At 46.2% G+C, this 24479-nt stretch overlaps 2 non-coding genes across 2 annotated transcripts; both read right to left on the bottom strand.

Moving 5' to 3' along the window:
• Nucleotides 1-4299: 4299 nt before the first annotated feature.
• On the bottom strand, nucleotides 4300-4381 carry trnas-uga (transfer RNA serine (anticodon UGA)). Its single transcript has one exon. It is a non-coding gene; the product is annotated as a tRNA-Ser (tRNA).
• A 10263-nt stretch (nucleotides 4382-14644) lies between these two features.
• On the bottom strand, nucleotides 14645-14716 carry trnat-cgu (transfer RNA threonine (anticodon CGU)). Its single transcript has one exon. It is a non-coding gene; the product is annotated as a tRNA-Thr (tRNA).
• Between the last annotated feature and the right edge of the window lie 9763 nt (nucleotides 14717-24479).

Genomic DNA, 24479 nt, shown 5'->3' with positions numbered 1-24479 from the left:
AGAGCTCCAGCTGTTGATGTGTGGTGCCGTGCTCGTATAGTGATTAATAATCTGCATTCTGGCCGCAGCAACTTCGGCTCCAAACCGAAACATAACGCAGACTTTTCTTCCTTCCACAATCAATAGCTCTCCTTTACTTTCCCCCTTCAATTTCATTATAATTTTCCTGCGGTATTTCCTTAATCTAACATTCACTTTCAGCCACTTAAACTGCTAAGTGTGCTCTGCTACCACCACTCTTCCTGGGCCACATGTCCCATACGCCCCAATCTGAGTTGGTGCTTTGAAACCAGTCGATACATTTCGACCTGCGGGACCTCCCGACAGTCAAGCTCTGCGAAAGCAGAGCCGGCCTTCGGAACCAATGCAGCCCGATTCAGAAAATTCCTTGGGAAATGAAGCTTCAAACTTTTCAAACAAATCGTTTTATTGACATAATAATACAAGTTTTACAGAGAGAGACTTGTACAACCTCAGTGGTGCAACTCAGAACTCAGAATGTTCAATTCTTCTGCTTCGGGAGAGGGAGAGATGAATTATGAGTTGGTGTCCTCCTTGTTTTTTTTCTGGTCAGTCTTCCAGATCTCCACTCCGTTTGTCTGTCTCCTGGACTGTCTCCTGGAATGTGTTCTGCTTTTCACTTTAGAATGGCTGCTCTTGTAACATTGCTGCTGACAGAAATATGCCTTCCAGTGACTTTCCATTCTCTCTCTCCCATGGTTACACAGACTGATGCTACCGGACAGCAGCGAGTGCATGGGAAGGTACCTCAGAGACTGTCGAGGCCTCCTTATCTGGAGCTTCCAGACAAACTGCAGATAACTTTTGGAATTCGGTCAGCAAACCTTCTTGAAGAAAGTGATCCAGTTGTCTCGGCAATCCTTTAGTTTCCTTAAAACCGGCATTGAAAATTCCAAAATCCTCCAAGAGGGAGCAGATTGAAGAAAATAAATTATTTGAAGTAGTTAATTATCATAATGAGATAGCCCGCTGCGAGCAGGGCTCGAACCTGCGCGGGGAAACCCCATTGGATTATCAAGTCCAACGCCTTAACCACTCGGCCATCGCAGCCGCGAAAATTTCGGCTCCAAGATACTAAGTTCTCAAATCGCTGATCCTGTTTATTGTTGGCGATGACGGTTTCGTGATATTTAATTTGCTGCAAATTCAGCAAGCCCAGAAGAATCGCAGCGATCATTACAATAAAAGAAAACTTCCGATATTTAACGGTATGTAAGATGTGGAGAACAGTATGGAATATTCTGCAGGGTAATGAAAATAAACAGCAGAAACATTGTGTTCTGCTCCCACATGACACAGATCAGCCACAGCCTCTGCTCCCTGCCCGCCGGCTGCAGAAACCTTGTCTCCAGATTACAAACTGATTCTAGGTCGGAGATAAATACTCAGGGTAGAGCCTAAACGCAGCGGGTGGGATCAAATAATAAAGCAGTTATTTTAGACCAGAGACAGCGATAAATGTCCTATATTGCTCACATGCATCAATTTGTGAATCTGACATTAAATGGGTTTAAATACAGTGGGGGGATTTAAAGTAGATTCGGGGTCAATAGTTTCCTAGTTGATCTTTCCTGTGTCTCTCTTGCCTCTCTGCCCCCTTCCTCCCACAGGCTGCCGGTTTTTAAACCTTGTTTTAAATCTGCTGCTTGCTGGACCAGTGCATTCCACAGTCTCACAACCCTTTCTGCAAATACCCTTTCAGTGCTTGACTTCTCTGCTTATTAGTTATGAATCACCTTGAGGTGCAATGGTGGCGATTGTGACGTCAGATTAAAAGGCAGGCTATTGGAAACACGTTGGAGTCACAGTTTCTTTTGCACAGAATTGAAACTGAAACTTTTAAGCTGGAATATTGTATTTGCTGCATCACAGTAAATAATATCTTGGTATAACTGTTGGCTTATTTGTTCCCCAGTGTCAGAGGAAGAGTTGTCTGATCCCCCCATTTATTTCATACTAGCTGAGGAGCCCGGCGTTGCCGGGGCTCTTTTGGGGCAGGCGTTTTAAATCGAGTGCCAGGCTTTGGGGCCCTGTCTGTGTCCCTTTGTGAATCTGGTGCTGGGCAACATTTTAAATCGAGTGGCAGGCTTTAGGGCCCTGTGTGTGTCCCTGTCTGTCTACCTTTTAAAAGCTTGCAAAATGAAAGTGAAACTACTTTTGGCTTTGGGGCCCTGTCTGTGTCCCTTTGTGAATCTGGTGCTGGGCAACATTTTAAATCGAGTGGCAGGCTTAGTGCCCTGTCTGTGTCCCTGTATGTCTGCCTTTTAAAAGGTTGAAAAATGAAAGTGAAAGTACTTATAAAACGTTTTTGGTAAATCTTATGTTATTTTTAAAAGAGATACTAACTTTGATATTCGTTATAGCTGGAAGCTGAAGTCATTTGAGCTGGAAGCTTAGTGAAAGAATGGCTGCCACATCCCCGAGATGAAAACGAATAGTCCCGCCCACACACACACCGATTGGCCAACCATCAGGGGACCGTACTGTAGGATTGGTCAATCGTGATGGAACAGGACTGGTGGAACCTTGATGTCAGTCAATCAATGCTAGCAGATAATGAGTTTAATTTTGAAGGTTTTTTGATGAAGGTTTTTTACATAAGGCGCGAACACTTTTCGTCCGACTGAAAAGTAAATACACTTAAAACCATCTCTGAAGCGTCAGCTTTCTTTGGAGGTAACGCGCGCGTAGGTACGCCCTGTAACTTTCGAGCGCATAGCCCGACAGACGCACAGGCGATGACAGAATGACAGACAGAATGACAGACAGAATGACTGACAGAAGTACCGATTTATATATATAGATAAGACACAAACATAGGGTAATCATTCAGAATCACCTCACAGATTGACACTGAGATAAATTAAGCGGGAGATACAGAGAGCAATGGGACATATGGCGGAATGGACAAGAGAGCTGGAGAAATAAGAGACGGCCTGAGAGTCCAGAAGACAGTGACCGCAAGCTGATAGACATCAGTGAGTGCGGGCGAGAAATTGTGCCAGCATTTGGTCCCGTGGCTTAGCTGGTCAAAGCGTCTGTCTAATAAACAGGAAATCCTGGGTTCGATTCCCAGCGGGGCCAATTTTTGTAGAATCTCCAGGGGTGAGCTTCTTCTCGTGTGAAAAGGCTACAATTCTTTTAAATGTAACTGTGCCTGCACCAGTTCCCATTCTGGATGAAGACTTCAGTGGCTGCGAGGCCTCCGTTGAATTTCACCGCTTCTGTATTTCTGGCGGTGCTGATTTTGGACTCTTCATCAAAAATCCATGTTTCCTAAGCAGTGCCATGCGATACTTTGCAGAGCTCCAGTTGTTGATGTGTGGTGCCGTGCTCCTATAGTGATTAATAATCTGCATTCTGGCCGCAGCAACTTCGGCTCCAAACCGAAACATAACGCAGACTTTTCTTCCTTCCACAATCAATAGCTCTCCTTTACTTTCCCCCTTCAATTTCATTATAATTTTCCTGCGGTATTTCCTTAATCTAACATTCACTTTCAGCCACTTAAACTGCTAAGTGTGCTCTGCTACCAACACTCTTCCTGGGCCACATGTCCCATACGCCCCAATCTGAGTTGGTGCTTTGAAACCAGTCGATACATTTAGACCTGCGAGACCTCCCGACAGTCAAGCTCTGCGAAAGCAGAGCCGGCCTTCGGAACCAATGCAGCCCGATTCAGAAAATTCCTTGGGAAATGAAGCTTCAAACTTTTCAAACAAATCGTTTTATTGACATAATAGTACAAGTTTTACAGAGAGAGACTTGTACAACCTCAGTGGTGCAACTCAAAACTCAGAATGTTCAATTCTTCTGCTTCGGGAGAGGGAGAGATGAATTATGAGTTGGTGTCCTCCTTGTTTTTTTTCTGGTCAGTCTTCCTGATCTCCACTCCGTTTGTCTGTCTGCTGGCCTGTCTCCTGCTTTTCACTTTAGAATGGCTGCTCTTGTAACATTGCTGCTGACAGAAACATGCCTTCCAGTGACTTTCCATTCTCTCTCTCCCATGGTTACACAGACTGATGCTACCGGACAGCAGCGAGTGTATGGGAAGGTACCTCAGAGACTGTCGAGGCCTCCTTATCTGGAGCTTCCAGACAATCTGCAGATAACTTTTGGAATTCGGTCAGCAAACCTTGTTGAAGTAAGTGATCCAGTTGTCTCGGCAATCCTTTGGTTTCCTGAAAACCGGCATTGAAAATTCCAATATCCTCCCAGAGGCAGCAGATTGAAGAAAATAATTTATTTGAAGTAATTAATTATCATAATGAGAAAACCCGCTGCGAGCAAGGCTCGAACCTGCGCGGGGAAACCCCAGTGGATTTCAAGTCCAACGTCTTAACCACTCGGCCATCGCAGCCGCGAAAATATCGGCTCCAAGATACTAAATTCTCAAATCGCTGACCCTGTTTATTGTTGGCGATGATGGTTTTGTGATATTTAATTTGCTGCAAATTCAGCAAGTCCAGAAGAATCGCAGCGATCATTACAATAAAAGAAAACTTCCGATATTTAACGGTATGTAAGATGTTGAGAACAGTATGGAATATTCTGCAGGGTAATGAAAATAAACAGCAGAAACATTGTGTTCTGCTCCCACATGACTCAGATCAGTCACAGCCTCTGCTCCCTGCCCGCCGCCTGCAGAAACCTTGTCTCCAGATTACAAACTGATTCTAGGTCGGAGATAAATATTCAGGGTAGAGCCTAAACACAGCGGGTGGGAGCAAATAATAAAGCAGTTATTTTAGACCAGAGACAGCGATAAATGTCCTATATTGCTCACATGCATCAATTTGTGAATCTGACATTAAATGGGTTGAAATGCAGTGGGGGGATTTAAAGTAGATTCGGGGTCAATAGTTTCCAAGTTGATCTTTCCTGTGTCTCTCTTGCCTCTCTGCCCTCTTCCTCCCACAGGCTGCCGGTTTTTAAACCTTGTTTTAAATCTGCTGCTTGCTGGGCCAGTGCATTCCACAGTCTCACAACCCTTTCTACAAATACCCTTTCAGTGCTTGACTTCTCTGTTTATTAGTTATGAATCACCTTAAGGTGCAATGGTGGCGTTTGTGACGTCAGATTAAAAGGCAGGCTATTGGAAACACGTTGGAGTCAGTTTCTTTTGCCCAGAATTGAAACTGAAACTTTTAAGATGGAATATTGTATTTGCTGCATCACAGTAAACAATATCGTGTTATAACTGTTGGCTTATTTGTTCCCCAGTGTCAGAGGAAGAGTTGTCTGATCCCCCCATTTATTTCATATAAGACACAAACATAGGGTAATCATTCAGAATCACCTCACAGATTGACACTGAGATAAATTAAGCGGGAGTTACAGAGAGCAATGGGACATATGGCGGAATAGACAAGAGAGCTGGAGAAATAAGAAACGGCCTGAGAGTCCAGAAGACTGCGACCGGAAGCTGATAGACATCAGTGAGTGGGGGCGAGAAATTGCGTCAGCATTGGGTCCCGTGGATTGGCTGGTCAAAGCGTCTGTTTGGTAAACAGGAGATCCTGGGTTCGATTCCCAGCGCGGCCTATTTTTATAGAATCTCCAGGGGTGAGTTTGTTCTCGTGTGAAAAGGCTACAATTCTTTTAAAAGTAACTGTGCCTGCATCAGTTCCCATTCTGGATGAAGGCTCCAGTGGCTGCGAGGCCTGCGTTGAATTTCACCACCACCTTCTCAAGGCCAATGAGGGATGGGCAATAATTGCTTGCCTTGTCAGCGATGCTCACATTCCAGGAGGGAATAAAAAGAATAGCATTGCCACGCACGATACCGCTTAATAAAGGGATTGTTGATGAAGAGTATGACTCACTAGATGCTGCTTGACCCAATCAATGCTTCCAATATCATATATTTTTATTTTGAACTTTGCAGCGAGCATTTCTTTGGTAAAACCCGAAAATAAATAAAATTGTGGCAGCGGTGGGATTTGAATCCACTCCCCTGAAAAGACTGAAAATTAAATCCAGCGCTTTAGAACGCTCAGCCAGGCTTGCACGTCATTGCTATCTCACTTCTGATGCTGGGAACTGGCAACTGAAAGCTGACTTTCCTGTTGCTTTTGCTTTGGGTCCAGGGATTTGCATTCAGAAAGAAGGAAAGAAAAGATCTCTCTGTGCTGTGTTTACGGGGCGCGGTGGTTGAGCGGTTAAGGAGCTGGACCGTTAATCGACTCCGCTCTACACGCAGGGTTTCGAATTCTAGCGTTGTTGCATTTCAGACTAGATTTTTTTTCATTACTTCAACACATCCAAGGCATCTGAGTGCCGTCTTTGCCCAATCCGCAGTGGGGAGTTTTGTTTTGCTGCCTCGCTCTATTTTCTCAAATCAGCAAGGACCTCATTTCGGCCCAAACTGTTCCTTGCACGGAGGTGTTGAAATTGTAAGTTATGACCCACGTGAAGTATCAGTCACAGTGGGCAGTGATGCCCTGGTAAAATGAATATTTCTTCACAGATGCTGCCTGAGCTGCTGAATATTTCCAGCTTTTTCTGTTTTTAATTTTGTGCTTTCACTGTAGCAGTTTACCTGACAACACAAAACTTGCCTCAAGGGCGGAGCTCCAAGCAAAACGTTTCGGTGGTCTTCTCACACACAAAGTCCACTTAACCTTCCTACACACACTGTGAAGTCAGCCGGTTCCGCCCATATTGGCCTGAGCCACGGCATTCAAAACACTCTTTGCACCTGGTATCAGGGAGTCTAAAAGTTTCTCAGAGGGGATTGCGAGAGCAAAGGTCAGCTCAGAGGATGTGAGGGAATTGAAGAGTTCCTGAGATAGTATCAAGGGGGTATGAGGGCTTTGAGTGGATACCAGAGAGAGTAGTGGACTCTGTGGCGGTATCAGGGAGGTTAGAGACTCTCAGGATGTATCAGAGCGCGTAAGGGACGCTTCGGATGTTTCAAAGAGTGTAAGAGACACTGAGGATCTATCAGCGAGGGTGAGCAATGCTATGGAGATATCAGAGTGGGTAATGAACACTCAGGTTGTATCAGAAAGATTGAGGGACACTTGGGAGGTAGCAGAGAGATTATGTGACGCGGAAGTGGTGTCAGAGAGGCTGGTGGAACAAGAGTTGTTTTTTTTATAATTATCACATTTCTAAATGTCAACATAGTTACTAAAAACAAATGTTGAATCCGAATGGAACAGATAGTCTACCGTACGCCACGTGGGGCAATGAGAAGGTAGAATCGCGCCGGACTGGACATTTTCAGACCTCAGAAATACATTTATAACTGACACAGATCACCCACCAATACATTAATAACTAGCTGAAGTGCCCGGCGGTGCCGAGGCGTTTTCGAGGGAATGTTGTTGTTGGAAGAGAGAGAGAGAGCGACTGGGGGGAAGAGAGAGAGTGACTGGGGGGAAGAGAGAGAGCGACTGCGGGAAGAGAGAGAGCGACTGGGGGGAAGAGGGAGAGCGACTGGGGGAAGAGAGAGCGATTGGGGGGAAAAGGGGGGGAAAAGAGAGGGGGGAAGGGGAGGGGGAAAGGGGAGGGGGAAGGGGAAGGGGGAAGGGGAGGGGGGAAGGGGAGGGGGGAAGGGGAGGGGGAAGGGGAGGGGGGAAGGGCAGGGGGGAGGGCAGGGGGGAAGGGGAGGGGGGAAGGTGGGGAAGTGGAGGGGGGAAGGGGGGGGAAGGGGAGGGGGAAGGGGGGGAGAGGGGGAAGGGGGGGAGGGGGGAAGGGGAGGGGGAAGGGGGGGAAGGGGAAGGGCGGGAAGGGGAAGGGGGAAGGGGAGGGGGAAGGGTAGGGGGAAGGGGGAAGGGGTGGTGGAAGGGGAGGGGGAGGGGGGGAAGGGGAAGGGGAGGGGGGAGGGGGAAGGGGGAGGGAGGGGAGGGAGGGAGAGGGAGGGGAGAGGGAGGGGGGAGAGGGAGGGGAAGGGGAGGATAAGGGGGAGAATCCCCGTGTCCCCTGATCCCCGAGGCTCGCCCCCCGCGAACTCCCGAGCCCCCTGATCCCCGAGGCTCGCCCCCCCCCGAACTCCCGAGCCCCCTGATCCCTGCCCCCCCGAGGCTCACCCTGGCACCCCCCACCAACCCCACCACCGATCTCCGGATACCCGATCTTCCTAACACCGGCCCCCCGCCCTCCGGAGCCCCGCCCTCCCGAGCTGGCTTCAAGATCGCCGATTGCGGCTGTGAGAGACTGCCGGCGGACCCGGTTGCCGGGGTAACCCTTCCCGCTCACGAAGCCCCGGCCGAGATCCGCACTCCCGAGAGCCCCGCCGACCCCCCGCCCGAGCCGAGCGGGGAACAGAGAGACGCCATGTCTCAGCTGCTCCTGCTGTGCGCGCACCCTGACCCTCGTGGCTGACGCCGTTGCCCCGGGTAACGTGACACCGGGGGGGGGGGCGCGGGGGGGGGGGTGGCTGGTGAGGAGCTTTGCAGAAACCGTGGGACAATTACCTTGCTCGGGCCTGGCTGGGCAAGAAAGGCCCAGGCTTTCAGGCCTAACAAAAACGGGGAAAGGTAGGAAAAAAAATCTTCAGGTTAGAGAAAATACTTACAAATGAGTCTAGTTTATTTAAATCAATTTAATAAAAACAGTTTTATTTTGCTGGAAATGTATATTTGAAAAGAAAGAAGCAGAAAGCAGGAAAAAGAATGGAAGCAAGATGGCGGCTACTCACCTCAGTTCAGAACGATAAGGCCCGCCCACACACGCACCGATTGGTCGACCGTCAGGTCACCAAACCTCGAGGTCACTCTGTCGCTAATGAGCGGATAATGAGATGCTAATGAGCGGAATGTTGAAGGTTTTTCGGATACCGCGGGCGCGATTTTTGCCCGGCTGAAATGTAAATACGCTTAAGACCGTTTTGGAAGAGGTAAGCTTTCTTTTGACGTAACGCACGCGTAGGTACGCTCTATAACTTTCGAGCGCATACCAGGCAGACGCACACGTGAGGACAGACAGAAGGACAGACAGACAGAAGGACAGACAGATCGACCGCTTTATATATATATAGATAATACAGACACATCTAAGTATATCAGCAAACTACAGAGACGCAAAATCACTTACATTCAGCACAACAGCAACTCACAAATACATCTTTATCTAACATGGACACATCCGATTACATTTACAAGGACCACAGGTAATTGATTGCTAAGAAAGACATTAATTGATGTCTTTAAAGGCTTGATATCAATATCGTGGTTTGCAGTGACCTTCTTCCAGAACCGCTGGAGATTGTTGTGGACTGATTTCGGTCCTGTCCGATAACTTCTTGCGTGGATTACTGCAAATTTGAGCATAATGGATTGATTCCACGGGCCCTGTTCTGTTTACTCCCAACACAATACACACTTACAACCAATAAAACAAATCTGCCGTGGATGGAAGTCGGCTTCGTTTTCTGGAAGCAATAATCAAAAGGGCCGAAAAATGACCTCTTGCAAAATCGTATTATTTCAACAAAGGATTAAACGTCAGAAGTGGGATGCGAGCCCACACCTCCAGGAGCAACCCCGACCTAAACACCTGAGATCGACTGGTCATCCTGACTTACTGTTCCAATCCTACTCACGTCCCCTCCCTCACCTCTTTTTCTGGAACATTGATGACTGTATCGGTGCTGTTTCCTGCTCTCGCCCTGAACGAGAAAATTTCCTTCACTTTGTTTCCAATTTCCACCCGTCCATCACCTTCACATGATCCATCTCTGACTCTTCCCTTCCCTTCCTCGACTTCTAAGTCAACATCTCTGTGGATAGGTTATTGACAAACATTCACTATAAGCCCACTTCCTCCCACAGCTACCTGGACTACACTCCCTCACACCCTGCTTCCTGTACGGACTCTCTTCCATTCTCCCAGTTTCTCCATCTGCGCCACATCTACTCTGACGATTCCCCCTTCCATACTAGTTCCTCTGACATGTCTTCATTTTTCCTCAACTGAGGATTCCCCTCTACTGTGGTTGACATGGCCCTTAGCCATGCCCGTTCTATCTCCCGAACTTCTGCCCTCACCTCTGCCCCTCCCTCCTGCAACCACCATAGGGTTCCCCTACGCTTTCACCCCAACAGCCTCCACATTCAACGGATCATCCTCCACCATTTCTGCCACCTCCAGCGTGATCTCACCACCAAACAAATCTTCCCCTCACCTCCCCTTTCACCATTCTGAAGGGACCGCTCCCTCCGCGATACGCTGGTCCACTCCCCTATCACCCCAATCACCTCTTCCCCTTCACCCGTCACCTTCCCGTGCAAGCGCAGGAGATGCAATGCATGCCCTTATACCACCTGCTTCCCACTGTCAGGGGCACCAAACATCACTTCCAGGTGAAACAGCGATTTACTTGTACTTCTTGCAATTTACTATAGTGTACTCGATGCTCACGATGGGGTCTTCTGTACACTGGGGAGACCAAACGCAGATTGGGTGGCCTTTTGCAGAACACCTCCATTCAGTCCGTAAGGGTGACCCGGAGCTTCGGTCGCCTGTCACTGTCATTCTCCGCTGCACTCCCGCTCAGACCTCACCGTCCTAGGCCTCTTACATTGTTCCACTGAAATTCAAAGTAAGCTCGAAGAACAGCACTTCGTCTTTTGATTAGGCACTTTACAGACTTCTGGACTCAACATAGAGTTCAACAATTTCACACCATAACATCGGCACCTAGCATGTATATTTTTTTCCACACTTCTTTCTTGTTTATTTGTGTTTTATTTTCTTCGCTCCCACATGGCAGCTGCCTTTCCTTCTGTCAGGGCAATTTACACTTCATCTAGAGCCATCTTTTGTTTCTTAAGCTGCCCCATTACCAGCTCCTTTTGCCTTGAATATCGGTTAATGTCTCTTACCCTCTACTGCCTCCTATCCTATCACAGACCATCCTTGTTGTTCTTTCATTCCCTCCCCCTTTCCCAGCACCTACACTTGCTTTAAAATCTGTTCTTTCTCCTGCTTTTTTCCAGTTCTGACGAAACGTTAACTCTGATTCTCTCTTCACAGATGCTGGCTGACCTGCTGAGTATTTCCAGCATTTTCTGTTTTTTTCCTGTAACATTATCCAGTGATTTCCTCACTGAGGCAAGTAAAACGTTTCATTTCATTTGGTCCTCGCCAACTGTTGCTGGAAGGCCGATTGACCTGGATTCAATCTCCACGGATTTTATGTCGCTGTGCTCGGTGTATGAGGAGGCTTCGCCAGGCCATATTGTATCTTGCTTCCCAAGGATGGACAGCAATGCGCTGCCTTCGCTGCAGTAGGTTCCCCCAGGGGTGGGTATTAGCACCATCACTTTTCCTGTTATATATAAATGACCTGGACTTGGGTATCGGGAGCAAATTTCAAAGTTTGCTGCTGGGTTGGCAACATTTTAAATATTCAGCAGGACAGCATTCGGCATTCGGGATCCTTGATATTATAAGCAGAGAAATAGAGAACAAAAGCAAGGAATCTATGCTCAAACTTCATAAAACATCATTTAGGCATAAGGTTGAGTAGTGTGGCAAATTCTGGGCACCACAGTGAGGAAGGATGTAAAGGCCTCAGAGAGTCTGCAGTAGAGATTTACTAGAATGGCACAAGGGATGAAAGACTTCTGTTATGTTTAGAGATGAGGAAACATTAATACGCAGCGATATTTAAGATCTGTAATGCACTGCCTGAAAGGGTAGTGGAAGCAGATTCAATCGTAACTTTGAAAATGTAATATGATAACTACTTGAAAAAAATACTGGGCTATGGTGAAATTGCAGGGGAGTGGGATTAATTGTTTCGCTCTTTCAAAGAGCCGGCACAGGCACGATGGGCCGAATGCCCACTTCTGTGCTGTAATATTCTACCATTCTATAATATCGACCTCCACAACGTCACCTATAGGCGAGAGATGCAAAGTTGTGCACAACTCTGCTTCAGTGGTATCTTGTTCACCAGAGGTGGGCTGTAATGTGCTGACTGAGGCCACATTCGCGGCTTCTTGCCAGCAGCGGGTGATTGAAGAGAGCTGCTTTTCGCGGCCTCACTCATTCGGGGTTCTGGAAAACGGCAACAAAACGATGGATTTGATGGCATGTCTGAAATGCAGCTTCGGACAGTTGTTATTAACCGAGGCAGCCCTGCAGGATCTTATAATGATCTCTCAAATATCAACTGAAACCAGTCAGGATGTAAGTATCATTTTGCTTTTCCAAAATAAACGGTGTGACTTTCATTGTGGAAACCTGGATAGAGTCTGGTCTGGCTCACTGCGGAAATATGCATGTCACAGCTAACCAGCTCTCCTGCAACCAGTACAGCCTCCCATTGGCCTTTCGGAGACTTGTCTGCTAAGATGAAATCTGATTTCCGTGAAGCCAATCTCAGGCTTTTATATATTTTTGATGTGCCTGCTTCCGATCGCAGGGTTAATGGTGGGAATGTCAGCTCTGCCCAGCTGGCAATGTTTGTAGCACATTTCCTTTCAGTCAAAACACACGTTGAAATCTGAAACTGTGAGCCAATAATGTAAAGATTACCCGATCGTTCGTAGAACCATTAATTTTTGAGCTCACGGCCGACCGTGTTAACTGATTGTCCCACAGAGGCAAAACCCTTTCCATATTGAAACAATGATTCACCGAGCTACAGCATCAGGTTACAGCAACCAATAAGGATCGAACATATATTACGAATTACGTTCGGTCTGCTGCAGATAAGCGGAGCATTGGGGACTGTATTTTGTACATTCCGAATACCAACGCCCTTTCACGCCAGCCCAAAGTTCGATTCCCATTCTGAGCCCTCTTTCACAGTTCGATGACTTCCATCATATGTCCAAGTTTGCTGACGGCACCAGGTTAGGCAGCACAGTAAGTAGTGTAGATGGAAGCAGAAATTTGCAAGGGAACATTGATACTTTAAGTGAATGGGCAAAACTGTGGCTGACGGGTGGATTAGAGTAATTTCAAAATGGCAAATAGTTAGGAACTGTGGAGGAGCAGAGAGATTTAATAGTCCACGTAGAGTAATTACTTCAAACTACCGGACACGTACAAAAAAATGCTAGGTTCATGGAATATTAGCCTTAATCTCAAGATGGCGGGAATACAAAGGGGCGGAGGTGCTGCTGGAGGACTACAGGAAAGATAGGGAAATGGTGCAGGGGGAGGAGTAGCCTTAGTGATTCAGGATGAAATCAATTCAATGTTAAGGAGGATATAACGAGAGGTAAACAGACAGTGGAGAATTTATGGTTAGAATTAAGAAATAGGAAACGATTTAAGACTGAGCGATTAAGACAGTGGGATTTGTGTATAGGCTCCCTGGTCGCTGGTCTGAAGTGCTAGATTGTATAAATGCAGCAATTAGACAAGTGCGTCATAAAGGCAGCGTTGTATTAATGGGGGATATTAACTTTCACAGAGATTGGGGTAAGCAGACTAGCACTTATCAGAAAGGTTTTTTAAGTGTGTCCGGGATAGTTTTCTACAACGATATGTCCTAGAACCAAGAAGGGGGCATGCCATATTAGATTTAGTAATGAGTAACAAGCCAGATTTATTCATCAGATTTAGCGTACGTGAAACTGTATTTAATAGTGATCATAACATGTTCGAGTTCACCGCAATGTTTGAGAGGGAGAAATGCAAAGCAGCTACAAAGATTTTACGTTTTGGCAAGGCCGTCTTCAACAAGACAGAGCCTGTCCACAATAAACTGGGCAAATCTGTTCACAAGTAAAACGACAGAAGTGGGAGGTGTTCTGAAATAATTTAAGATGAAATTGAATCAGTTTAAACATCTGAGGGGCAAGAACTTTACTGGCCAAAAAATAGGCATGGGCGGCTAGAGGTAAGAGACCGCATTAAAATAAAAGGAGAAGCAAACACAAATGCAAAACATTGCAGCGATCCTGGTGAATGGGAAAGTTACAAAGAACAGCAAAGGGTCACAAAGCAGATAGTAAGAGCTACAAAGGGGGAGTATGAAGAGAAAGAGACTGGTGAAATGGGCAGACACATGGCAGATAAAGTTAACGTAGAGAAGTGCAAAGTGATATATTTTGGTCGGAAGAATGAGGAGAGGCAATGTCAACTAAATGGTAGAACTTTAATGGGGCCGATTATTTCGTTTAATCGGCTCCCTCTGCAGACCACTGGCCCCGAAACCACTCAGAATGCTCTCCCCTGCAATTAATTAACCAGCTCTAAATGGTACAATTTGAAAGAGGGTGCACGAACTGGAACACATGGGGTGTGCGCACACAAATCATTGAAGGTGGCAGGATAAGTTGAGAAAGCTGTGTAAACGGATTTGAGATCCTGTCTTTTATTAATAGCTGAATAGAGTATAAAAGCAAGGAAATTATGCTAAACATTTATAAAGCACTGGTGAGGCCTCACCTGGAGTATTGCGTTCAATTCTGGGCACCACACTTTACGAAAGAAGGCAAGGCCTTGGAGGGAGTGCAGAATCGATTTATTGGAATGGTACCAGGGATGCGGGACCTCATTTATGCAAAGAGACTGGAGAAGCAGGGATTTTTCTCTTTAGAGCAAAGAATGTCAAGAGGAGAGTTGAAAGAAATGTTCAAAGTTATGAATGTATTTGATAGAGATAAAAAGGAGAAACATTAAAAATGTCAAATTAAATGCGATAAATGTCCCGAGGCGTAGATGGGGGTCGAACCCATGCTCTTCGGTTTACGAGACCGACGCCTTACCACTTGGCCACTACGCCGTATATCAGAGTTTAACTTGAGCTTCATTAGTACCGAACCCCGAATCATTTCAATGAGGTTGAAACAGAACAGGCACTTGTACACAGAAATAAACTGAGATAGTGGAGCAGGCAAATAACAGCCTCATTTACATGAATCCTTCAATAAAACCTTTCAGATAATTAGAGAATCATACATCACAGAAGGAGGCCATTTCCCCGTCGTGCTCTTGAAAGAGCAATCCAATTATTCCCAGCTCTTTCCCCATACCCCTGCAAAATTTTCCAATTCAAGTATTTATCCAATTCCCTTTTGAAAGTTACTATTGAATCTGCTTCCAGCACCATTTCAGGCAGAGCATTACAGATTATAATAACTCGCAATGTAAAAAAATGTTTCCTCATCTGCCCTCTGGTGCTCTTTCCAATTACATTCAGTTTGAGTCCTCTGTTGTCCTCTGGGTGTTGCCAGGACTGGAGAATGTTGGCGTTGAGGAAAGATTGGACAGACTGGAGTTGTTTTCTTTGGAACAGGGGAGGCGGAGGGGAGACTTAATTGAGGTGTATAAAATTATGAGGGGCCGAGCTAGAGTGGATAGGAAGCACCTATTTCAGTTAGCAGAGAGGTCAATAACAAGGAGCCATAGATTTAAAGTAATTGGTAGAATGATTAGAGGGGTGTTCAGGAGAACTTTTATCACCCAAAGGGTGGTGGAGGTCTGGAACGCACTACCTGAAATGGTGGTAGAGGCAGAAACCCTCATCATATTTGAAAAGTACTTGGATATGCACTTGATGTGCCGTAAACTGCAAGGCTACGGACCAATAGCTGGAATGTGGGATTAGGCTGGATAGGTCTTTCGTCCAGAGCCGATGGCCCTCCTTCTGTGCCGCAAATTTCTAGGGTTCTATGATTCTAACAGGTAGTGAGTTCTCCTAGGTGTCCTGGGCATATCTGTGTCCGAGAGCCAACATCACCAGTGGGATCTTGCTGTGTAGAAATTGGCACCCGTGTTTTCATACATTACAAGCAGTGACCACGCTTCAAAAAGTACTTCATTTTCTGTAAAGCAATTTTTTTTTAAAACATTCGCCATTCATGCGATGTGGGGGTCGCTGGCATTACTAGCATTTATTGACCATCCCCAATTGCCCTTGAGAAGGTGGTGATGAGTGCCTTTTTGAACCACTGCAGTCCGTGAGGTGAAGATACCCAGAGTGCTGTTAGGGAAGGAGTTCCCGGATTTTGACCCAGCGACAATGAAGGAACGACAATATATTTCCAAGTCAGGATGGTGCATGCCTTGGAGGGGAACTTGCAGGTGTTGGTGTTCCCATGCACTAACTGCTCTTGTCCTTCTAGGAGGTACAGGCATCGGTTTTGGGAGGTGCTGTGGAAGAAGCTTTGGCACTTGTGTAGCGCGATTGTTACTTTCTACGTATCAACTCAAGCCTGAATGTTGTCCAGTTCTTGCTGCATGCAGGCCAGGATTGCTTCATTATCTGATGGGATGAGAATGGAACTGAACACTGTGCAATCATCGCTGAACATCCCCACTTCTGACCTTATGATAGAGGGAAGGTCTTTGATGAAGCAGGTGAAGATTAACTCCTGCAGTGATGTCCCGGTGCTGATATGATTGGCCTCCAACAACCACAAGCATCTTCCTTTATGTTAGGCATGTGTCCAGCAGAGGAGTTTCCCCCTACCCCACGTCCCCCGAAAGATTCCATTGACTTCAATTTTACTCGGGCTCCTTGATGCAACATTCGGCCTAATGCTATTTTGATGCCAAGAGCAATCACTCTCACCTCGCCTTTGGCCATGTTAGGATCAAGGGTGTAATGAGGTCTGGATCCTAGTGGTCCTGTCGGGACTCAGACTGAGCATTCGTGAGCAATCCGGACGTCCCATGGTCGTGAAAGCTGCTATAGGAGAGCGAGTTTTCTTTTTCACTATTTAAAAACTACTAACAATTGCGTGATGTTTATTTGTAGTAACAGATGGTCATCGGGCTGAAACCTTAACTCCAACTTCCTCTCCCCACAGACCCTGCCAGGTTGTCCCAGCAAGGCCCATTCATAAATGTTGATATTAAATAAATTGTTCCTTCTATCGTCATTAATGACTTAGAAAACACAATATAGAGCCATATATCCAAGTTTGCCGATGATACAAAGGTTGGTGCTACGGTAAGTCGTGTAGCCAGCAGCATATAATTACAAAGATATATTGATAGCTTAAGTGAATGGGCGAAACCGTGCCTGATGGATTTCAATGCAGGTAATTATGTCGTCATTCATTTTAGACCAAAAATGTAGATCGGAGTATTGATTACAAGGTGCACAGATCGGAACAGTGGAGTTCCGAAGTTATTTCGGGTTCATGCACACAGACCACTAAAAGGTAGCAGTAAGGTACAGAAATAATCAAGAAATCGCACAGCATATAAGGCTTTATAACGAGAGGCTAGAATATAAAGGAGAGGAAGTTATTCTACAGCTAACAGACACCTGGTTCTATGTACAGTTCTGGGCACCGGCCGTTAGAAAGTATAGATTGACAATGGAGGGGTTGCAGTGCACATTCACCAAAACGTTACCAGCGCTCCAAGGGTTAAAATATGAGGAGCGATTACATAAACTGGGCTTCTACTTCCTGCAATTTAGAAGGTTGTAGCATTTGATTGAGGTTTTTAAGATTTTGAAACGTATTGATAAGGTAGATAGAGAGAAATCATGTTTAGCCGTTGGTGGCGGAGTCTAGGACAAGGGGACATAATTGTAAAATCAGAGGCAGGCCATTCGGGGAAGAAGTTAGGAAGCATTTCTGCACGTGAATGTTGGCAGCAGTGTGGAACTCTCTCCCACAAAATAGCAGTATATGCCAGCTCAACTAATAATGTTAACCTGAGATCAGTACGTCTTTGCTAGACATGCGTTGAAATGATGTGTTGCCAAAGCAGATGGATGGAGTTAAGACACAGCTCAGACAGGAATTCAGTGAATGGCGAAAAGGCTCAAGGGGCTGAATGGCCTCCTCCTGTTCCTATGTTCAGAACACCAATTGTAAATGAAGAAACGCTGTCTTGAAGGGTGAATTATAAATATGGCACCATCCCTTGCAGAGATCAAATGACTTTTAATCCATTTCATACCAAAATTGGCTGGATGTTTTATTTTCAACCCCCGTTGCCTGAGCATCTACCAGAAGTGGGGTTCGAGCACACGCAAACATACTTCTATTAGAATTTAATCTAACGCCTTAAAAACTCGGACATCCTGGTGATAGAATCCGTGCCGCGCAGTGCTTGAAAATTCGACAAATCCCTTGCAGACTCTAAATTTAGTTTTCAGCGCCGAGCAAACTACACGTCAGCATAATCTAAAAATGTGAGAGGATAAAGACATTTTCTAAAGCTACGGACGGTGAAAAGCTGAACTGCAAAAGCACAGCAGCTGGGCAAGTGATGCATTGAACTGATCGTGCGTAACTAAACAAGAACTCCCTCGGCTTTTAGCCCATAGACCATGTAACCCTCCCGTTCAACACCGAACACCTGTGAAGGAATAATGTTAAAATGCACGTGAAACACTCAGGATCAGCAAGCTGTAAACTGAACCAGCGCTTAAAGGGTTAACACGTGAGGTGCAGAGTAAAATGATGTGGGGGGGCGATGGAGAGAGTGACGGAGAGAAGGTAATAGTTGGACGGATAAACAGTGACCCAATTAGAAAAGCTTACAGAAAGTGACTGAGGCTGAGTGAGGCATACAGAGAGACTGACACCAGGAAATAAATACAGCAACAGAGAGAAATAGAGCGAATCAAAGAGCGAGAAAAAGAGAAACATCACATTAAAGGTGAGAAAGTCGCTGCCGGCACGGGCGTGAATTGGAGACGTGACCTGCGGTTTACCGGTGAAAACACAAGGTCACTGAGGTAGAGGATTGTCGCATCATAGAACCATAGAATGGCGCACTTTCCCAACAGCCCTGCACATTGTTCGTCATCAAGTATTTATCCAATTCCCTCCTGACTATTGCATCAGCGATCCGATCTGCTTCCACCAACAGTTCAGACAATGAATTCCAGACCATAACTACCCTCTGAGTAATAAAAAAAACTCATCGCCTCCGTAATAAAACAATCTCATCCCCTCAGTAATAAAACAATCTAATCTCACCTCGCGTTCTTTTGCCAATTAAATTAATAATTTAAACCTGAGATCGATAGTTTTCTTTTAGACAAGGATACGAATGGATTAGACGTTCAAAGCAGGTGGGTGAAGTTAAGATCCAGGTCAGCCATGATCTCACTGAATGGTGGAATATGCTCGAAGAGTTGAGTGGCCCACTCCTTTTCCTATTTTCTGTCAATCGGCGGAGCACCTGCTGTAAATGTAGCAACGCTGCCTGGAAATGTGAAATATAAATATTGAAATTTCCTTTCCAATGATTACAATACTTCGATGAGTTATCACAATCGATAACATCCAACATTGGGGGGCTCAGAATTCACACGTAATGACGTACATTCAATCTTCACTCAGATCCCTTAACCACTCGGCCATCCTGGTGATATAAACAGCGACGCGCAGTTGTACACAATTCAACAAATTCCTTTCACGTCAAAATACAAATCCATTCATAATGCCAGTGATTTGAAAGCTGCTGTGGGAAAAATAACATCACTTACATTCTTGTTTCCTGGTCCTCACCGTCTCCCTTTCACTGTGGGCGTCCAATCCCGCTACACCTCCATCCCCCACCAGGACGGCTGGATGACCCTCCGCTTCTTCCTTGAACGGAGGCCATCACAGTCACCATCCACTACCAACCTCCACCGCCTGGCTGAACTTGTATTGAACTTACATTGAACTACTTCTCCTTTGAATCTACTCACTTCAACCAAAGAAGCCCAGCTGCTCCCAAAGCTAACTTGACGCCACGTCCTCCCACCTTGCTTCCTGTAAGGGCTCTATTCCTTTTTCTAAGTTCCTCCCTCTCCATCGCATCTCTCCTGACGATGCCAACATACAGTTGGGCCAGTAATTCCGGTCCCAACGCGTGAGTACGGACGGGGTACTCACGTGTGGGCCCGTTGGAAGTGCCGGATATCAGCATGCACAGCGCATGAGCAGGAAACCAGCATTTCCTCCAAGGGGTTCAGAGGTCCTGCGCGCACGCGTTGAACTTCCTTCTTTTTGACAGGTTTGCCCGTGTGCAAGGGCCTGAACTTTTTAGACATATAAAAAGGAGGCGTCAGGACTTGGTTCTTTAAGGTAAGTGGTCTATTATTTAGAATTATAACATTTTTTCCACAGCTTTATTGTTCTTAAGGACTTTACAGTAAGGTAAGTTTATTTTTAGACCCGATTTCTTAAAAAATTATTTTTTTCAAAAATTTGATTAATTGTTTAAAATGGTTTTTTAAAGTTATTTATAGTTTATATAATTATTGGGAAGCTTTTTTAAATTTTATTTAAAGTTAAACTAGTCTTTTGGGCGCACTACTTTTCATGAGTTTGACAGATCTTACTATAAACTCATGAATGAAGTTTCCCCTCCCCTGATTGGCTGCATAGTGCTCACTTGATCCCTGCCGGCACATCGCACTAACTACGCCGCTGGATCAGGCAAGCACAGCGCGCTGACATCTGAACCGGGCCAGTGACAGGAATTGCAAGCAGGCCCAGGCTTCAGATGTCGGCGTGCCGGGTGAGTGCACATCGGGGGCTTGCACGCGCGGCAAGCCCCCGAACCTAATTTCTGGGCCAACCACCTGGATCTGTGTAAGGGCAGTCTGTGTCAGGGTAGCATCTGTCTAGTTCTGCATATTATATCTGGATCTGAGTAAGCGCTGTCTGTGTCAGGGTCGGAGCTGTCAGGGTCGGTACGTTATATCTGGATCTGTGTAAGGGCAGTCTGTGTCAGGGTAGGAATTGTTTGGCTCTGTATGTTATATCTGAGTCAGTGTAGGTTCTTTCTAGGTTTGTGTAGGAGCAACCAGGGTTTATGAAGAAGCTAAGGAAAGGCAATCAACCTGCAACATTAACTGTTTCTCTCTCCACAGATGCTGCCAGACCTGCTCAGTATATCCAGCATTTACTGTTTTTATTTCAGATTTCCAGCATCAGCTGCATTTTGCTTTGGTTTATATGATGCAGATGTTTGGGTCTGTGTAGGAATATCTGGGTCTGTGCAGGATCTGTTTGGATTTGTGTATGAGTGCCTGGGTCTTTGTAGGAGCTGTCTGTGTCTGTGCAGGAAGGTCTGGGTCTGAGCAGGAGCTGTCTGGGTCTGTGTAGGAATGTCTGTGTAGGAGCGGCCTGGGTCTGCGTAGGAGCTGTCTAGTTTTGAATAGGAATATCTGGGTCTGTGTATGTGCTGTCTGGTTCTGCGTAGGAATGCCTGGGTCCGTGTAGGCACATTCTGTGCCTTTCTTGGAACTGTCCATGCCCGTGTAGGAAGTTCCCATGTCAGTGTAGTGGCTCATGCATAGGTGCTGGCTGAGTCATTGTAGGAATTGTCTGGGTCTATGTAGGAGCGAATGGGTCGGAGCAGGAGCTCTTGGGTCAGCACATGTGTTCCATGGATCAGGGTTGGAGCTATCTGGTTTTCTGTAGGATAGTCTGTGCCTGTGACGGTGCTCCCTGTGTCAGGGTAGGAGCACCCTGTGTCTGTGTAGGACAGTCTGTGCCTGTGATGGTGCTCCCTGGTTCGGGGTAGGAGCTCCCTGGGTCTGTGTAGGACAGTCGGTGCCTGTGGTGACGCTCCCTGTGTCAGTATAGGAGCTCCCTGGGTCTGTGTAGTTAAGTCTGTGTCTGTGATGGTGCTACCTGTGTCAGGGCAGGAGCTGACTGGGTCTGTGTATGAAAGTCTGTGCTTGTGATGGTGCTCCCTGTGTCAGGGTAGGAGCTACCTAGGTCTGTGTAGGAAAGCCTGTGCTTGTGGTGGTGCTCCCTGTGTTAGGGTAGGAGCTGACTGGCTCCGTCTATAAAGTCTGTGCCTGTGATGGTGCTCCCACTGTCAGGGTAGGTACCTTGTAGGTCTAAATATGCTGACGGGTCTGAACCGAAGTTTTCTGGGACTAAATAGGAACTGCTTTGATCTTTATAGACAAAAACATCTGTCTGATGGGGCTGAGATTTCGTCAAAAGGTCACAGCGTCTCCGTCCTCACCTGTGCTTTGTAAAGCAGCTTTATTTACGTTTTAATTTACAGATGGGTGAAATGATAATCAGGGGCGGTTGGAGCCTCAGCGCCCCCGGGTGAGACAGGGATGAATCTGCCGGGCCTGGTCCTGAATGTGCAAATGTGGCAGAAATCACGATGGGCATGGGAGGAGATGGGTGGGGCTATGAACTGAGATTAAACCCCCTGCCCAAACAAAACTTGCCTCAGTCACAGAAACGAATGGTCACTTCCTGGGCGGTTGTTGCATCACTCACTGCCTCCATATCTTCTCACTGCCTTTGCTGAGATATTGTGCAAATCTGAGGCCTCGCACCAAACTAATGCAGAAACGCTGCTGCTGCTCTCGGGATGGGTACCTGCTGCCTCTATACATTACCGTCCTAACAATTCATTAACTGTCTGAGTGGAGCAGTGCGGCACTTCAGAAGACTGGCAGACAAGGCAATGTCAGAGCTGTCCCGGGCTCAAGTGCTCTGCTTATCAAGAACAGCCAACACATGGCTTACTTATGGAAACGCTCTAAGTGCTGCTTTTTATATCAATGGCTCGTTGGTCTAGGGGTATGATTCTCGCTTCGGGTTAATTAGCATAGAATATGTAAGAGATCCCGGACGAGCCCTCATTTTGCTCTCGACTTTTGACCTTGAATTCCCTTTGAAACATTTGGAAAGATAAAAGAGCAGTTTCCAAATCAATCCACGTGAATCTCAAGCGCTTTGGTAAGAGGGTCAGTGCAAATATGCCGGATCAAAGGTAATCTCTACGGCCTACTATTTGTATAAACGAGTTTTTTCTGGAAGTTGAATGCGATATTCAACCAGTTCTGGATTTTCATCGCATTAAAGTAGATAAATGAACAAAAGATTTGCATTTATTGTGCGCCTTTTACCACAAACGGACGTCCCAAAGCACTTTACAGCCAATGAAGTACTGTTGTACATCACTGTTGTAATGTAGGAAACATGGTTACCAATTTGCGCACAGCAAGCTGCCACAAACAGCAATCAGATAATGACCAGATCATCTGTTATTTTTTGTTATGTTGATTGAGGAATAAAAATTGGCCAGAATGATTGATGTCCCAGTTTTATTCAGTATACAGGCAGTCATTAAGATAAATAATGATTGGGACTGGGAAGGACACAGTTTTCACACCTACCCGCAATGATCACAAGATCCTTACCTCTGAGGAAGGCCATTCAGCCCATTCTAATACAGCCCTCCAGGGCATCCATAGTCTTCACCTCATTGTTTAATCCAGTTTATTCCTATAAATCATTCCGATGAGTCCATTCTAAGTGTTGATCATTCTCCTGATATCAGCCCTAAAGAGCTCACTTTTACTTTTGAGGCTGTTTCTTCTTGTAATCTGGTATTCCACATGAGCTACTTTCTTGTAGATCTCTCCATTGCCGCAGCTGCCTCCATACTAGGCTGAAAATTTCGATTTTAACCCCGAGCGGGTAGGGATAAAATCCCTCCACGTGTGTATGTTTGTTCAACAGTATCCAGGTGTGTCTGGTACTGTTGCTCCCTCCTCTGGCCGCTGTGTAGTATTGCACCACCTGGCACTGCTGCAGCCTCCTCTGGCCGCTGTGCAGTATTGCACCACTTGGCACTTCTGCTCCCTCCTCTGGCCGCTGTGCAGTATTGCACCACCTGGTTCTGCTGCTCCCTCTGCTGGCTGCTGCGCAGTACTGCTGTGTATGGTTGAACCTGGTCCAACTTCGACCTCCTCTGCTTCTAGCTGTGCCAGAACTGGAAAAGGAGAATGAAGGGTGGAGTTGCTTCGGGGGAAGCGACCTTCCAGAATAGAAGGAGTGAAAGGACGATTTCTTGATCCAGTCTGCAGACACGTAATATAGGGTAAACTTATCTGAGAAGGAAGAGAACAGAATTCCCGAACTTAGAGCGGGTGTAGTGCTTTCAACCTTCTACCTGCTCCGACATTACATTAGTTCATGGCTGATCTGCACCTCACCTACATTTGTCTGGCGTTGCTCCATATAGCTTGATCCCCTTACCTAACAACAACTTGCCGATCTCAGTCTTGGAAGCAACAATTGACCCCCACGGAATTATTGGGGAGAGTGTTCCAGATTCCTACAAACCTTTATGTGAAAAGATGCTTTCGGATTTGACTTTTGAATGCAGCGGCTGTAGTTTTAAGTTTTTCCCCCTTGTACTTGATTCCCCAGTCAGAGGAAGGAGTTTAACTCTATCTACACTATTAAACCTTTTAACACTTAAAACACCATGATCAGCTCACCCATCAACCTACTAAATTCAAGAGAACAGAAACCAAATTTATACAATTAATCCTCATAATTTTACCCTGTAAGCCACGGTATTAATCTGGTAAATCTGCACTGCACCACTCCAAGGACAATATATTCTTCCTGCGTGCGGTGACCAGAACAGAAAACAACAGGCTTGACTATTCCAAAGCACGCCTGGCCGGCCTGCTACGTTCCATCCTTCAGAAAACTGAGGTAATCCTGCCTGCCCATGTCCTTACTCGCACCAAGTCCCATCCAGCCATCACTCCTGTGCTTACTGAACTGGATTGGCAGGGCAGCAATTTC

This window comes from Somniosus microcephalus, unplaced genomic scaffold, assembly GCF_052327205.1.
Source record: "Somniosus microcephalus isolate GS21.2 unplaced genomic scaffold, FLI_Smic_1.0 unresolved_chr1, whole genome shotgun sequence".
Taxonomy (NCBI): domain Eukaryota; kingdom Metazoa; phylum Chordata; class Chondrichthyes; order Squaliformes; family Somniosidae; genus Somniosus; species Somniosus microcephalus.
The sequence above is the reverse complement of the archived record's forward strand: the minus strand, read 5'-3'. Positions and strand labels throughout refer to the sequence as shown.